Consider the following 9191-nt stretch of genomic DNA (forward strand, 5'->3'; position numbering starts at 1 on the left):
CTGGCCAATGTCAGCGGCAGCTCTTGAGATGCAGAGATAGGGGAACTGAAGTTCACAGGGCTGGAGTCAGTCCCCTGATACCTGCATTTTCCCAGTGGCATCCTGACACAACCACTTGCATCTTGGTGGAATGTGAGTAGCACAGTATAAGTCCCCAGTCTGGTGCTATGCTCTCAAGAGTTCTTGAAATCAACAACCATGCTAGTGTCAAGGTTTATGAGAACAAAGGAGCTCTCCCACAGTTCAGACTCTGGCAGTCCACAGGAGAAATGTAGGCTGCGGAAACATTTCCCACGTACCCATCCTCAGCAATGCTGAGTCCCTCCAGGTTCCTAGCAGCTCTCTGCTGAGTTGGCCTCTTGCTTCCTTTTCCTTCGGTTCCTCAGGTTTTCTCCGTGAGTTCTCAGTTAGGTTCTAGTGTTCTTTCCTTGATATTCTGTTTGAGGTAAAATTACCAGTTCACAATATTTATTGTTCTTTCTAAGGAGAATTGGCATCCAATGTCACTAGTTTACCATCTTGAGCCCCTTTTCTTTTTTAAATATTTTATCTACATGTATGTTTTCACAACTACCATGCAATGTAACAATTATTTGATGTCAAGTTGTACAGATGTGCTATAATTTTTGTTACAGTTGTTACTGAATAATCTGATTTTGTTTCCTTTTTTGCACATTATTTAAAATATTAGATAGTGGATGAGATACTATCTCACACCAGTTATAAAGGTTATTATTAAAAAGTTCAAAGGTAACAGATGCTGCTGCCAGGCATGGTGGTTCACACCTGTAATCCCAACACTTTGGGAGGCCGAGGCAGGTAGATCATAAGGTCAGGAGATTGAGATCATCCTGGCCAACATGGTGAAACCCCATCTCTACTAAAAATACAAAAATCAGCTGGGCGTGGTGGTGCACACCTGTAGTCCCAGCTACTAGGGAGGCTGAGGCAGGAGAATCACTTGAACTCTGGAGGCGGAGGTTGCAGTGAGCCACCAAGATCGTGCCACTGGTTGCACTCCAGCCTGACACTCCAGCATGGCAACAGAGTGAGACTTCGTCTCAAAAAAAAAAAAAAAAAAGAGCTGGTGTGGTGGCTTATGCCTGTAATCTCAGCACTTTGGGAGGCTGAGGTGGGCAGATCACCTGAGGTCGGGATTTCAAGACCAGCCTGGCCAGCATGGTGAAACCCCGTCTGTACTAAAAATACAAAATTAGCCAGGCATGGTGGCGGGCACCTGTAATTTCGGTTATTCAGGAGGCTGAGGCAGGAGAATTGCTTGAACCTGGGAGGCAGAGGATGCGGTGAGCCAAGATTGTGTCATTGCACTCCAGCCTGGGCAACAAGAGTGAAATTCGGTCTCAAAAAAACAAAAAGGTAACAGATGCTGCAAAGGTTGTGGTGGAAGTGGAATGCTTGTACACTGCTGATGGGAATGTAAATTAGTCCAGACATTGTGGAAAGCACTGTGGTGATTTCTCAAAGAACTACAAACAGAAGCACCATTTGACTGAGCAATTTCATTATTGGGTACATAACCAAAGAAATATAAATTATTTTATCATAAAGACACATGTATACACATATTCATTGCACCATTATTCACAACAGCAATATCATGGAATCAACCTAAATGTGCATCAACAGAAGACCAGATAAAGGGGTACATAGAACACCAGATAATGTGGTACATACACCATGGAATACTACATAACCATAAAGAAGAATGAGATCCAGTAATTTGCAACAACATGAGCTGCAGATCATTATGATAAGTGAAATAAGCCAGGAAAGAAATGCAAACATTACATGTTCTCAATTATTTGTGGAAGCTAAAAATTAAACTCATGGAAATAGAGTAGAAGGATGGTTACTACAGGCTGGGGAGGGTGGTGGTGGGGGTTGGGAAGAAGCGGGGATGGTTAATGAATACAAAAAGTAGTTAGAACAAATGAAAAAGACCTAGTATTTGATAACACAACAAAGTGACTATAGTCAATAATAATTTAATTGTACATTTTATTATATCTAAGAGTATAATTGGATTATTTGTAACACAAAGAATAAATGCTTGAGAGGATGGATACTTCATTCCCCATGATATAATTATATATTGCATGTCTGTATCGACATCTCATGTATCCCATAAATATACACACAAATATATATTTTAAAATATTTTTGGCCAGGTGCAGTGGCTCACGCTTGTAACTCCAGCACTTTGGGAGGCCAAGGCAGGCAGATTATGAGGTCAGGAGTTAGAAACCATCCTGACTAACACGGTGAAACCCCATCTCTACTAAAAATACAAAAAATTAGCCGGGCATGGTGGCACACACCTGTAATCCCAGCTACTTGGGAGGCTGAGGCAGGAGAATCCCTTGAACCTGGGAGACGGAGGTTGCAGTGAGCAGAGATCATGCCACTGCACTCCAGCCTGGGCAACTCTGTCTCAAAAAAGAAAAAATTATGAGGAATCATAATAATATTTTCATTGTTACAGCTACAAAATTTCTACAAATTTAACAATACAGATTTTTATATTTCCTTTAACATTTTACCAAAATATGGAGTTAATAATTGAAAATGAAAGACAAAATAATGGCTGGAGCCTTGTGATGGGTACTCATGAATTTTTGTATAATTTCCATATCTTTGTTTACATTTTTAATTTCCATAATGAGTTGTAAATAAAAAATTTAAGTTATTTTTAATAAAAACCTTCAAACACTGAACATTAGCCATGTTACATAATTTAAAAAATAGGCAGATATCTTCTCATAAATTGTAGTAATAAATTTAGAGATTAGTATCAGATTTGGGTATTGAGATTGGTTTTGAAGAAGTGACGAATGTGCAGCTTTTGCATTAGCAATAGGCTACTCTAACTGTAGAGACGGGTGCCATCAACCAACTTTATATTAGATTGCGTCTCTGAATATTTTTAATTAATTAATTTTAATGATTTTTTAATTTAAAAATTTAATTAATTTTTAATTTTTAAAATGAATTGTTTTAATTCTACAATGACATAACTTGTTTCTAACCATCTGTGAGTTACAGTAGTCTTCTGTGAATGACTTCACTTTTCTAGTCTAGTAAAACCAGATGGTTCCTGTTCATAAATACTCCTTACAAACTGTTTTCTTTTTGCTTACGTAACCTCTATAATGTTTTTGGTTGCACTTGTGTCCTTTTGTGATATTTAAAGTATCTTCTTCTTTCTTTAATATTTATTAAATCAGCAGAAATAACTTTGGTGTTAAAAGTCTGTTACTTGGATTTCTTAAAGTCAGAAACTATTTTAATACTTTTGGCATGTTTATTTTTGATAGGCTTTAATGGGATATAATTTATATAACACAATGACATTGTAATTGTACAATATCAATGTATTTATTTATTTATTTATTTATTTATTTATTTATTTATTTAAGACAGAGTCTTGCTCTGTTGCCCAGTCTGGAGTGCAGTGGTGGGATCTTGGCTCACTGTAACTTCTGCCTCCTGGGTTCAAGCAATTCTCCTGCCTCAACCTCCCGAGTAGCTGGGACTACAGGCATGCGTTACTACGTCAGTCTAATTTTTTTGTACTTTTAGTACAGATGGAAGTCTCATCATGTTGGTCAGGCTGGTCTAAAAATCTTGGTCTCAAATGATCCACCCGCCTCAGCCTCCCAAAGTGCTGGGATTACAGGCATGAGCCACCGCACCCAGCCTGTTTTTAATATTTTAACAGAGTTACATACTAATAATCACAACTAACTTTAAAATATGTTCATCATCTCAGAGTAAAATCTATCTTGTTTTCATTCACTCTCCACCATCACCCAGGCCTTAGACATCTATTAATTTATTTTCTATCAATGAGCTTTTTATGGACTCTTTTTATATATGGAATTATACATTACATAATCTTTTTGAAACCTAGTTTGTTTCACTTAGTTTACTATTTTTGAGGTTTATTTCCAATGTAGCATGGATTATTGCTTAATTCCCTTTGAATGCTGAGGATTTTATTGCATAAATATGACACATATTTTTTCACTAGCTGGTGGACATTTGGATGGTATTCCCCTTTGGCTCTTATAAACATTGCTGCTGTGAACATTCACATGCAAGTCTTTGTGTGACTTAGGTTTTCATTTCCTTTGCATACATATGTGGAGAAAAATTTCTGGGCCATGTGGCAATTCTGTGTTTAAAATTTTGAAGAACTGCCAAATTGTTTTACAAAATGACTACATTATTTTACCTTTCCAGCTGCAATGCATAGAAATTCCATACTTTCCAGATTTGCTGACGCTTGTTATTTTCTCTTTGTCGTAGCCAATATAGTGTGTTCATTGTTATCTCATTGTCATTTGATTTTTATTTTCCTAGTAGGAAATTATATTGAGCATATTTTTATGTTCATATTAGCAATTTGCCTATCTTCTTTGGTAAAACATATATTCAAGTCCCTTGACCATTTTTAATTGGTAATTTGTCCTTTTATTTGACATATAAGAGTTTTGTTTTGGTTTTGTTTATATTCCGGATACTAGAGCCTAAGAAGATATATAATTTGAAATATTTTCTCTCATTATGCAGCTTAGATTATATATTCTTCTTGGTGTTTGAAAAAAATGTTTCTCAATTTGATGAAGTTTATCAGTTTCTTCTTGATTATGCTTTTTTGTGGTATTATTTAAGAAATCCTTAGTTGCCAGGGAGCGGTTGCCATAGAGCTGAGCAGTTGTCCGCGTGCTCAGGTGGAAGTCCCGGATTGAGGTGCCACCATTTTTGCTGCCCAGACATGGAACCAGAGGCTGAGAGAGTCAGAGACACTATCTGCTTCCGTCCGTCGCACAGACCCTGTGGGAGCCTCTGCCACTATGGGTGATCAAGAGGATCTGGTGGCTGGGCGCGGTGGCTCATGCCTGTAATCCCACCACTTTGGGAGGCCAAAACGGGCGGATCACGAGGTCAGGAGACCATCCTGGCTAACACGGTGAAACCCCGTCTCTAGTAAAAATACAAAAAGTTAGCCGGGAGCGGTGGTGGGTGCCTGTAGTCCCAACTGCTCGGGAGGCTGAGGCAGGAGAATGGCGTGTACCTGGGAGGCAGGGCTTGCAGTGAGCCGGCGCCACTGCACTCCAGCCTGGGCGACAGGGCGAGACTCCGTCTCCAAAAAAAAAAAAAAAAAAAAAAAGAGGATCTGCTACCAGGCAAAGCAGGCCAGCAGGCTGAGCAATACAACGTGCTTTGGAAGTGAACCCGCAGTATCTTCCAAGAAATAGTGTAGTCAATGAAGAAAGTAGCAGGGATGGATGTGGAGATGACAGTTGAAGAAAAAAACCTCCTATCTGTTTCATATAACAATGTGATTGAAGCTAGAAGAGCCTTCTGGAGAATAATCAGCATTGAACAGAAAGAAGAAAACAAGGGAGAAGACAAGCTAAAAATGATTTGGGAATATCAGCAAATGGTTGAGACTGAGCTAAATTTAATCTGTTGTCACTTTCTGTATGTACTGGACAAAACCTCATTCCAGCAGCTAACACTGGCGAGTCCAAGGTTTTCTATTATAAAATGAAAAGGGACTACCACAGGTATCTGGCAGAATTTGCCACAGGAAATGACAGGAAGGAGGCTGTGGAGAACAGCCTAGTGGGTTATAAAGCTGCTAGTGATATTGCTATGACAGAACTTCCACCTGCGCATCCTATTCGCTTAAGTCTTGCTCTCAATTTTTCCTTATTCTACTACGAAATTCTTTGTTTTTCTGTTTGTTTGTTTGTTTGTGTGTTTTGTTTTGTTTTGAGAGGGAGTCTTGCTCTTTCACCCAGGCTGGAGTGCAGTGGCACTATCTCGGCTCACTGCAAGCTCCGCCTCCCGGGTTCACGCCATTCTCTTGCCTCAGCCTCCCGAGTAGCTGGGACTACTGGCGCCCATCACCGCTCCCGGCTAATTTTTTGTATTTTTAGTAGAGACGGGGTTTCACCGTGTTAGCCAGGATGGTCTCGATCTCCTGACCTCGTGATCCACCCGCCTCAGCCTCCCAAAGTGCTCTACTATGAAATTCTTAAGTCCCCTGACCGTGCCTGCAGGTTGGCAAAAGCAGCTTTTGATGATGCAATTGCAGAACTGGATACGCTGAGTGAAGGAAGCTATAATGACACTATGGACTTCAGGCATGCAGGGTGATGGTGAAGAACAGAATAAAGAAGCGCTGCAGGACGTGGAAGATGAAAATCAGTGAGACATAAAAGCCAACAAGAGAAATCATCCCTGACCCCCCCACTCTTCCCCATCCCACCCACCCCTTGGAAAGTCCCCATTGTCACTAAGAACCACCAAATCTGACTTTTACATTTGGCCTCAGAATTTAGGTTCCTACCCTGTTGTTTTTTGTGGGATTTGTGTGTGTGTGTGTGTGTGTGTGTGTGTGTTTTGTTTGTTTTTTTAACAGTTTTCAAAAGTTCTTGAAGTCAAGAAGTGAATTTCTGTGGATTTTACTGGTCCCAGCTTTTAGGTTCTTTAAGACACTAACAGGACCGCAGAGGCTTTTTCAGCATTACTGTATTGTCTCCGTGCCAGATGTGGCAAGATTACCATTAGAAATGGAAATTACGTTTGAAAGCCATTAGACTTCTAGGTGATGCAAGCATCTAAGGGAGATGTTAATCACACTATAGAGGCATTAAGTGGTATCATTTTTCAGTTTTTCTAATTGTTTGAACCGTATTTTATACCAAATGTTTCAAAGTAATTGGGTGTTAGCTTGAGATGGTTAAACGTTGTTTGCGGAGGGAGGAGTTGTAATGGTTTTGCTGTAAAAAGTGTTTCAAACTCTGCTGAAATATTACTAGAAAGCATGGTGCTGGTAACAGTTCAACAATCGTGGCTGCTCATTCTTGCCTACTTTTACTTCACTCCTCCCCTCTGCTAGCTCAATCTCTTTTGTTCAGTATATGTAACTGGATATCAGTATACTACTGGATATCTGACTGGAGCCACAGACACAGAATCTGTATCGTTCTTACTGAAACACAGTATGGAATTAACATTAAATAAAACAAACCTAAATGTAAAAAACAAACAAAAGAAATTAATACAAGATTATAAAAATTTACTTCTATGTTTCTTGTGAGAAATTTGTCATTTTAGCTCTTACATTTAGCCTTACAGCTTACATTAAGTACTTCTGTATGTTTGATTTGAGATAGGGGTCTAACTTTTTATTTTAAATGTTTATAGCCAATGTTCTTAGAAAAATTCCCAGAAAAGATGTTTCTTCCACATTTAAATTTTTTGGAACTTTTGTGAATATTAATTTGCCATAAATCAATGTGTTTTTTAATGGATTTTTTTTTTGAGATGGTCATTTTTTTTTTTTTGATACGGTCGCTCTGTTGCCCAGGCTGGAGTGCAATGGTGTAATTGCGGTTCACTGCAACCTCTGACTCCCGGGTTCAAGCGATTCTCCTGCCTCAGCCTTCCGAGTAGCTGGGATTACAAACATATGCCACCACACCTGGCTAATTTTTTTGTATTTGTAGTAGAGATGGCATTTCACTATGTTGGCCAGGCTGGTCTTGAACTCCTGACCCCAGTGATCCACCTGCCTCGGCCTCCGAGAGTGCTGGGATTTCAGACATGAGCCACCGCGCCCAGCTGGATCTTCAAATATATTCTATTAATTATGTGAATCTATCTTTGATAATAAGAATTTATATCAAAAAGTATAAATTGTTTTTAAAGACTTTTGTGTATTTGGTATTCTGTGCACATTTATATTGTTTTTTAAAATCATTTTTTAGAGACAGGGTCTCACTCTGCCACTCAGGCTGGAGTGAGGTGGATCAATCAAAGCTCACTGTTACCTCAAACTCCTGTGCTCAAGCAATTCCACCACCTCAGCCTCCCAAGTAGGTGGGACTATACGCATGCACTACCATATCCAGCTAATTTTATTTTTTTATCATTGTAGACACAGTACCTTCCTATGTTGCCCAGGCTCTTTTTCAACTACAGGCCTCAAGCAGTCCTCCAACCTCAGCCTCCCAAAGCCGCCAAGCCCAGCTTATCTATATTTGTTTTTTGGAAGAACTTGTCAATTTCCACTAGAACTAGTTAAAAATTTGAAGAGATTTTATTGAATCTGTAGATCTGTGAGATATTATAATCTTAAAATTGGTAATTGATTATTTAATGTATGTTAATGTATTCAGTTCTATGATTTTTCTGAATTAAGAAATCGAGTGTAATACATTTGTACTTCTTTTTAAAACTTTGTTAATATTTCTGTTTATTGCTATTATAAATGATTTTTTTCTTTATTTCATTTTCATTGATTTATTTCATCTATAACTACAACTTAATTTTGTTTTCTGATCTTTCATTTTGTGACATTAATTAACTTTATAGTTTTAGGGATATTTTATTGAACCCCTTATATATTTTTATATAGAAAATTATATCATCTGCAAAAAAAGACAGTTTTGTTATTTTTCAATCTGGAGAATTTTTTTCATTTTTGTCATATATTTTGTTGTATAATAACTCTAGTGTTGTGAGTTAGAAAGTATAAATTTCAGTTTTTGAAAGTTTTTTAAACAATTGATATTATTTATTAAATGTTCATTGAATTTGACACATAAGATATCAGGCTGTAAACTTTTCTTTGTGGAAATATTTTTAATTAATACTTTACTTGTTACATGATTATATATACATATATTCATATCTACTTTCTTTTTTATTTTTAATTGTTACAGATCCATAATAGTTGTATATCTTTATGTAATACATGTGATAGTCTGATACAAGCATATAATATGTAATAATCAAATCAGGGGAATTAGAATATGCATCACCTAAAACATACTTCATTTATTTTTGTTACAGACATTCTCTGGGAAGCATATTTTGTTTCTTAATTTTACTTTCATAATTTGTGACTACCAATTTATTCCTATTTTGTGGCATTCTATGTGTAATAAACGTTTAGGTAAGTAACATAAAAATAGAAATAATAATATAGAATAAGTCTTTTGTCCAATAAATAACCCAAAGATTGCTTTGTTGTAAGATGAAGAACATAACTGTATTTTTATCCTTAATGCTTATACTTATTATTTGAGGCAATAAAAATCTCAATCAAATCCAAATTAGTAAAACTGACATGTAACTTTGGCTTTTATCAA

The 9191-nt window shown here is 37.4% G+C and overlaps 1 pseudogene; it reads left to right on the top strand.

Annotated features, from left to right (window-relative positions):
- Positions 1 to 167: 167 nt before the first annotated feature.
- On the top strand, positions 168 to 6244 carry LOC117980975 (14-3-3 protein epsilon-like; annotated as a pseudogene).
- Positions 6245 to 9191: the final 2947 nt, after the last annotated feature.

This window comes from Pan paniscus, chromosome 6 (genome assembly GCF_029289425.2).
Source record: "Pan paniscus chromosome 6, NHGRI_mPanPan1-v2.0_pri, whole genome shotgun sequence".
In the NCBI taxonomy this organism is placed as follows: Eukaryota; Metazoa; Chordata; class Mammalia; order Primates; family Hominidae; genus Pan; species Pan paniscus.